Here is an 8,934-nt window from a genome sequence, read left to right on the forward strand (position 1 = left end):
AAAACTATTTGGGACTTTTGCAACACATCCGCACTTTAAAATACATTGACTTAAAAAGTATATATGATCAGGACCAATTGCGGAGTCGATATAGCGATGCCCGTGTGGATATTTTTTTTTGTATATCGTTTACCCCCACAATAATTGTTTTAAAGCTTGAAACAAAAATATTTAAATTTCATCTAGAGTGAAGCGATTACCCGTTATATATCAAATCTGGCACATCGTTTTTCTATACCGGACTTAGGTGAGGTGGGGAACACGGCCACTAGTTTGCATATATTCCCCATAAGAGTATACAATTTTCTATAAACTTCGCACATCCAATATTATTTACTAACATTAGGTTTCACATATGATATTTATGACTCCTCTTTTTGATAATACCATCACAAAAGGTATACAAAATGGTCATATGTTAAGGGAAATATTTGTAGATGAGGGCTATGCGAAAACGTAAATCTGAATATGTAAAATGTTTTATAGAGAACATGTTACCTATTTGAATCCGAAATACCAATTTTGAAACAATGCCGTTTAGAATCATCAAGTAACCGAAGATCGGGAGGTATCATGTTTTTTTTTTTAATATGAACACAAATTTCTCATTAAAATCACTGTATTCCGTTACAAATCTTTAAGTTATGTCCACAGGTGGACTAAATTTACACAAGAATGTATTGTGGGATTTAAAACGTTTATTTCGAGGAGTTAAAAGCGAATTGATATATTTAAGTTGTACGATATAACAACACGATAAGTTTCACGCAACCATGGCGGGCTCTGAGTCTCGACACTTAACGTAACAGCAGAAGCAGAAACAGGCAACAAGTCACCAAATATCGGCTGACATCAAAATGCATCGTTTACAAAGGTCTATGCGTAGAAATAGCCTCCCGGCTGAGAGTAATTTAGACAATATTACACAATCATCAAATTCCTGCCCTCCAGATATCTAGAATGAGGTTTCACAGGTCTATATTCCACCTGTGACTGTGTCCATAGACGTAAAAAAGAAATTTGTTATGAAGTGTATGGAACCAACTAAGAATTGTTATTGTTTGGTACGATGATGTATTTTGATAGAGCAACAATTTCATCTACCTGCCGGGCCTCTATTTATACCACAAAAAATTTGCCGTCTGCGGCGCATTTCTTCTTGCCACTTACCCGTCCATAGCCGGCCAGCGGCGCATTTTTTGTAAGACAATTTGTCAACCCAAGTTGGTCTGCGGCGCATTTGTTGTAGAACATATCGTCAACAAAATTGCCAGCAGTTTTCAGTTTAAATATATCGCTGGAATTATAAATTTTGGTGCTAGGATAACAGCGATTGTGTAGATTTTAGATAAGCTGGTGAATTTGGAAATGCATATCCAGAACATCTCTCCATTCTACACAGCAACAGTTATCCAAAATTTGTACCAATTATTGTACACATTTCCAAAACCACCCAATTTCTCAATATCAAATTTGAGGATTCAAGCCCTTCCCCTTCCATTTAGTACTTTTCGAACAACTATAGTACGCATTTGCAAAATCACAACTAGATACCAACAGAGAACTCCATACCAAATTTCGACATTCCTGGAGCTGGATTCTTGTTCTACGAAAATGTGAAATGAAAAATATATTCTTTATAATATTTCTCATTTGATATTTCTTTCTTCTATAAAAGTTTTCGTTTTATATTTTCATAGAACAAGAATTGAGGCCCAGCTCTATCCCTTCGCCCAATACCCAATTTTGTACCACTTAAAACAACTACAGTACACATTTCCAAATCCATTTCCATATCTTAACCACAGACATCAATATTAATTTAGTATCATTTAGTATTTTTCATACATATACAGTACACATTTCCAAAACCATCTCCACATCTCAATTTCACACTCCAACAGAGACATCAATAATACAGTGGTTTCTATTTACCTGCATCAACATTAGCTGCGCATTGGCCTTTGCAGACCAAAAAACTTTTGTTATGCCATTTTTTTCTGAATCCCTTTATTTGAATTGTATTTAAGTGCCCAATCGATAGCTGCACATTGGACATTCCTGCCTCGAAAATTTGGTAATTTTTTTTTTAATTTGGTTACAAAAGTTGTATTTATCTGCACAAGAAATTTTTTTGCAAACTCAAAAAAGACACTAAAAACTACCACTTCGTTTTTGTTTTTGTATTCGCAAAAACAATAACAACACAAGAAAAGAGCATGCATTAAAAACATATTCTCGCTTCCTCTCCCACACTAAAAGATGGTTATGCTGGATAAAACACCACTGATGCTCAAATACATACGAATAGAAAATTAAAGATACCTGCTTCATTGTGCAGATAAGTGCAATGAAGCTACCTGAATTTTGGGCATTGCTGCACAAGATGTCGTGCAATTTTTGATTGTGCAGGTAAGAAAAAAATACTGTAATAATAATAATATAAAATTTGAGGATTCCAGTCCTACCCCTTCAAGCAATAACAATTTTGTACGAATATAGGACACATTTCCAAACCCCATCCAAATCTAAAACACAAATGCCATTAGTAATCTTTAGAATTTTTGTAAAGAGTAGCTCTGACTGAAGCATATCTCAAATAATTGATATAATTTGGCGTTTTATTCGGGATTTCAACTTGTTTCAGGTTGGCACTCCAAAATAGGTTCCTCCAATTGCAAAATTGGTACAGAAACTGCAATTAGAAGGTCACATGTCAAAAATACTTATCACTAGATAAATCATAGCAAGTGTATGATACTACAGTGGATACAAGTAATAATAGGTTTGGCACCACATGCTTTGCAACATCATAACTAGGCGCACTGTTTTTCATGAACGATTTTAACATAAAGAAAGTTATGAAAATCGAAAAAATGTTCTTGCAATACAGATTTGCATTACATAATTGTTTATTTAGATTTTAATAAAAAGGAGTTTAAGTATGTTGTTCCTATGGGAAACAATAAGTAAAGAGAAGATTAATTAAAAATGTTTAAAGAAAAACAAACCACCAGGGTTGGACTTGTATCATGTGAAACTACGCCACATTTAAATAGAAATTTAAATAGGTATAATACATATGTAATCCGTTGATGGGAGTTGTTGTGCTTAAATAGTTTGGCTTTTTACTTCTGTATTTCGAAAAAAATAAACTTAAAAAACACAAAATCTATGTTTGTTTTTTAAATTTTATTTCTACTCAAATGAAATAAATAGAAATGATTAAAATACCCACTAAGAATTTGAATTTTTAATTTTCTTTTTCGACATTAAGTCAAGAAATCCCGTTATTTTCAGATTGTTCTTATTTACCACGCATCCGAAAAGTAAAATCGTTTTTTGAGTAAAATTAAAGAATCGACTCTGAGTTTTAGGATTACAAATTTAAAACAGGCTTAAACTAGTGCATTACATCAGAACATTTTTTGTGACTTATTACCATTAATATTTATTTCCAAAAATCGTACAAATGTTACCCTAATAATCCATCAAATAAACTACTTTCACCGGAGCCACTTTGTCGGGATTTGGTGCGACTCTCAAGCAATCTTTCAAAAGGATTGCCTATTAGAGAATCTGATTTTCTCTTTGTTCCTCCACGTCGTGATGCTTGTCGGTTGCCTCCAATGCCTTGCGAAATTGAGCCAAAGCCTTTTTGTAAACTGCCAACAAATTGTTTTCTCAAACCTTCTAAACGACCGGACAATCCTTGGCGTATTTTGCCTAACTCTTTACCAACATTTCCTCCAACCAAACCATCTAATTGTCGTTTCTCACGAATTCTATTTGTTTCGTTACTGTTCTTTTCTGCAGAGTTTAACTGGAGTATAGCCAAAAGGAATAGACAGCAAACCAAGAACTTCATATTGAATGATTAGAATAATAATACTGATGCTGGCCAAGTGTTGTGAATATTATTTATAAATAAATTCTTCTTTCAAATGGAATTACAAATTATTGAACAATTATGTTGAAGGGGGATTTACACGCTCACCCACTAGCCAATCAGTTTAGACACATTTAATTGAGTTAATGAGTATGTTAAGGAGGCTTTTGAAAAGATCTTAAGTGGATGATTGAAAGCGCGAGTTTCAAATGTGCTTCGTCATATTTATTGCTAAAAGATGAAATTGAGTTTACACTACATTTATGACAAAATGTACTCGATGGCGTCAATTTTAAACTTTTCAGCTTAACAGTCTCAATAGTTTTGAATATATTTGCTATAATGACCGGCTGCGAAAATGTTTTTGTACAAACAAGTGTATTGACTAGTGTAGATGAGAAAGAGTCTTCAAGAATTAAAATTAAAAAGTATATATGTATGCAAGCAGCATGTTTAATAGAGGCCATTTTTGTATAGGTCCGTATTTTTGTATAGCCCCCATAAAACGGTACCTCCAGATATTCGGTATTTTCATGATTTTTGCCACATTTTCCCACGAAATTGCCTAAAAATTGGTATTTATAGGTTATAATGGGCTGTAGCTTCGGTGGTAAAACATTGCAGAATGGGTCCACGTTTTCGTATAGATCCCATATAACGGTACCTCCCGATATTCCGTATTTTGGTGATTTTTTCACATTATCCACGGATTCGTCTAGAAATTGGTATTTGTTGTTCTTAATGGGTTTTCCCTCCAGAGGCAGTAAATTGAATATCTAGACCCGTGTTTTCTATAGCCGCCATTTAATGGTACTCACCGATATTCGAAATTTTGATAATCCTTGTCACATTTGCCCAAGGAATTTTTTCAAATTAGGCATTTAAGACTTGCAGTAGATAAAAATTCTTGTAGTATAATGTTGTCTAAATTTTTACCCTTTTTGGCCCCCCATATAATGGACTCACTCACATATTTTTTTTGTAGTTTAAAGTGGAACACGGTTGAATTACAATACTTCTATATAAAAATGTTTTCTTTACCCAATGGTGGATGGTATTAAAAGTTCGGCCCGGCCAAACTTAATGTTTTTTTACATGTTTAACCAAAAAAAAAAAGAAAAAAAATGAAATAAAATAAAATAAAAGAGATCAAAAATTTATATTTCGTCAAATCAGTAACTTAAAAACATCGTCAATGTTAGTGCTTTCATCAAGAAAGTCAAGGGAGAGGCTCGGCGGTATTGATGCCTTGTCCAAAGTTTTGCATTGTTTTTATTGAAATACCCTAAACGTACGGACCATCAGAAATGGCAAGACTTTCGTATTTGACCCATTATGCTTTGGTTTTGTTCTTTTTTCAACATGTCTACATTTTATACCCATTCTTTAACTGTCTATGTGAAGCTATTTCTCTTTTCTTCATAATGATACTTTCTTTCCGCGACAGTTATTAATACATTAATTATGTTTTTATACCCTCCACCATACTATGGAGGGTATATTAACATTGTCATTCCGTTTGTAACTCCTTGAAATAATCATGTCAGACCCAACAAAGTATATACAGCTGCGGTCAAAAAAAAAGCAGCGCAATGCATTGAAATATTCCTACTTAAGAAAACCAATTTTTTCTTTGAAATGGCGTAATGTTCGTTGCAATATTTAATGGTATTACATTATCATTTATTATTTATATTGTAATAAAACCGAAAAGTTTTGTTTTTTCAAAATATTGTGTTAAATAGAACTCATTTTCGAAATGAAGTCGGTCAAAAAAATAGCAGTTGTAATAAAAACTTAACATAAATTCATTTAATTTCCTTCTATTAAACTGTAAACCTTATTATTAATGTAAAGTGCATTATTCCCTAGAAATTAATACTTTGTTGCAAAACCTTTGTTGCGTATCACTGCTTCACAGCGACGTTTCATTGAAGTGACCAAATGTTGGCATCTTTCGCATGGAATTTTTAGCCAGGCTCCTTGAATTACGCTCCATAGTTCATTATTATTTTTGGGTTTGGCTATGGCCACCTCCTTTTTTATATCGCACCACAAATTTTCAATTGGATTTAGATCCGGTGACTGAGCGGGCCATTCCATGAGATCTATCTTGTTGTCCTGAAACCACTGTTTTGCTAAGCGGCTGGTGTGTTTTGGATCATTATCCTGTTGAAATGTCCATTTTAAAGGCATTTCATCTTCCGCATATGGAAGCATAATATTTTGCAATATTTCAACGTATTGAGTGGCATTCATTGTATTTTTGATCCAAAAAATTGGCCCTACTCCGTAGTACGAGAAACATGCCCAAACCATCACATTTGATCCGCCATGTTTGACCGTTTTAGTTGTATATCTAGGATCATATTCTTTATTTTGTGGACGTCTTACATACTGTCGGGAACCAGTACCACCATATAAAACAATTTTTGACTCATCCGACCATAATATGTTTCTCCATTTTTCAATTGGCCATTCAATATGTGATTTTGCAAACTTCAATCGCTTTGTGACGTGTATTTTTTTCAATAGTGGCACCTTTCTCGGACTCCGTGCATACAGATTGTTTTCGCGTAATACTCTGCGAACAGTTTCTACACTAACAGAAGGACAAACACTGTCTCTTATTTCTGTGGCGGGCACTAACGGATTTTTGGTGCTAGCATTTTTTATCATCCGTCTGGTTTTTTCTGACACCACAGACTTTCTACCTCTAGTTTCGATTTTCTTTTCATATATTTTTGCGTTTCTGATCATTTTGGCAGAACAGTTCAACAAATGTTGTATTTCTTTGTAAGTTTTCCCTTCTAATATTAATTTTTTTATCAAACGCCGGGTATCTTCACTGCAGTGCTTTCCTCGTCCCACTTACCAAGAAAAAAAAAACTAATTATATTTAAAAACACAACAATTTGTATATTTCCTTACTTTTTAATTCGATTGATTAAGAAAAATTTGAGATTTTAAAGATATTTTCTGATTTTGATAACCTGCTGCTATTTTTTAGACTGCATTAATAAGTGGACTATTTGAAACTATCCAATAATACAACAACAAGTGCAATAAAAATGTCAAAATTATTACTCGTTTTGTTTTGCACTCACATACTATAACGGTTAATACAGTAGTGGAATTAAAAAAAAGCACAGGTTAGAAAATACAAGCATGAATTATTGATGATAGGGTGCGCTGCTATTTTTTTGACCGCAACTGTATATTCTTGATCAGCGTAAAATTCTAGGTCGATTTAGCGATGTCCGTCTGTCTGTTTGTCTTTTGTAATCACGCTATCTTTCGAACGAATTGAGATAGAAGGCCAAAATTTTGCACACATGTTTATTTTTCCAGTAGGCAGGTTAAGTGCGTAAAAGGGCCATGTAGGTCCACGTTTTCATATAGCCCTCATATAAACGTACCTCCCTATATTCGGTATTTTGATGATTTTAGCCACATTATTTACCGGAATTGTTTCAAATTTGATATTTGAAGTTCGAAATGGATACTACAGCCAATAACATAAAATTGTCTGTGCAGGTCTACGTCTTCGTATAGCCCCCATATAACGGTACCTCTCAATATTCGGTATTTTGATGATTTTAGCGTCATTATTCACCGCAATTGTTTCAAATTACGTATTTAGAGTTCTTAATGGGAACAACATTCTGTGACAGAAAATTGTCTATGTAGGTCCTGGTCTTCGTATAGGCCCCATATACAGTACCTCCATATATTCGGTATTTTGACGAGTTTAGGTACATTACCCATCGAAATTCTTCGAGATGTCGTATTTGAAGTTCGTAATGGATGCTACAGCCTGTGACAGAAAACTGTCTATGCTGATCGAGGTCTTCGCACAGCTCCAATTTAACGGCACCTCCTTATATACGATATTTTGATGATTTTAACTACATTATTCACCTTTTATTTCAAGTTTCGAATTTGAATATGGTAATGGCTTATGACAAAAAATGCGTTTGTTGGTCTACTGTATTTTTAAAAAAAAAATAATTTTAAAATTTTAACAGGATTTTTTAGGATTTTATTTTTTGGAAATTTCAAAATTCGTTCCAAATGGTGGAGGGTATTCAAAGTTCGGCCCGGCCGAACTTACTGCTTTTTAACTTGTTTTAACTCTAATCTCTTTTCCTAAACGTTTTAAAACACAACAAACATTGTGCCTTGTCAAATGCTTTCTTTATAATAAAAAAATATTTAAAACATATTGATGTGGCTGCGTTGCGTGCACACAAAGAGCAACATGCGTATACCCTTGAGACAGATCCAACAAAACCTCTGGGTCCGACACTTCGCTTCTATTCTCTTGACATCTGGAAATAAACATTTTAGTGTTTGTTTTTCATTTTTACGTAAAAACAATGAGAATTCTAACAATTTTTGTTTTGTAGCATGGCAGCTGCTGGGACAATGAACTGTTAAACAGATTTTGGAAATTAAAATTTTGAATGAAATGATATCGAAATTTGTAAAAATTGTTGAAAAATTCATATCATATCAACATCCGATTTGCGTTGTATTAGAAAACATATAAAAATCAACTTGTTTTGGATATAACGTTTTAAAAATTTTGACATATCAATATTCCAAAGCGTTGATGCATCTACCTGTATTCATCAACCATGTTTTGTAGTTTGTAGTTATTCATTTTATTTTAGTAAACGAACTAAAATGCACACAATTATAGAAACTGCAAATAATTCTTAAATTTAAAATGTTGATCGAAAATAAAAGCTTAAAATGTCGAAAACTCAATATTTAAGAAGTTTGCAATAGTTCATGCCTTAAAAAGTGATCACAACTAAAAGCTAAAATGAAATATTGTATTCAATATGTTGACAAAAATTCATTTTTTTCAGAGTGCGGCATCTGGAATACAAGAAAAGAATCATTATAAAAAATTTCTACTTTTTTAATTTACATTTTTTCAAAAATTGGTATTGTATTTTGTTTCTGCTTTTATTCAGTCGTAAAATTTCCGATACTTTAAAATTGTTCGCCAAACATTCCACATTAAAGGACAACTT

Source organism: Musca domestica, unplaced genomic scaffold, assembly GCF_030504385.1.
Source record: "Musca domestica strain aabys unplaced genomic scaffold, Musca_domestica.polishedcontigs.V.1.1 10, whole genome shotgun sequence".
Lineage (NCBI taxonomy): Eukaryota > Metazoa > Arthropoda > Insecta > Diptera > Muscidae > Musca > Musca domestica.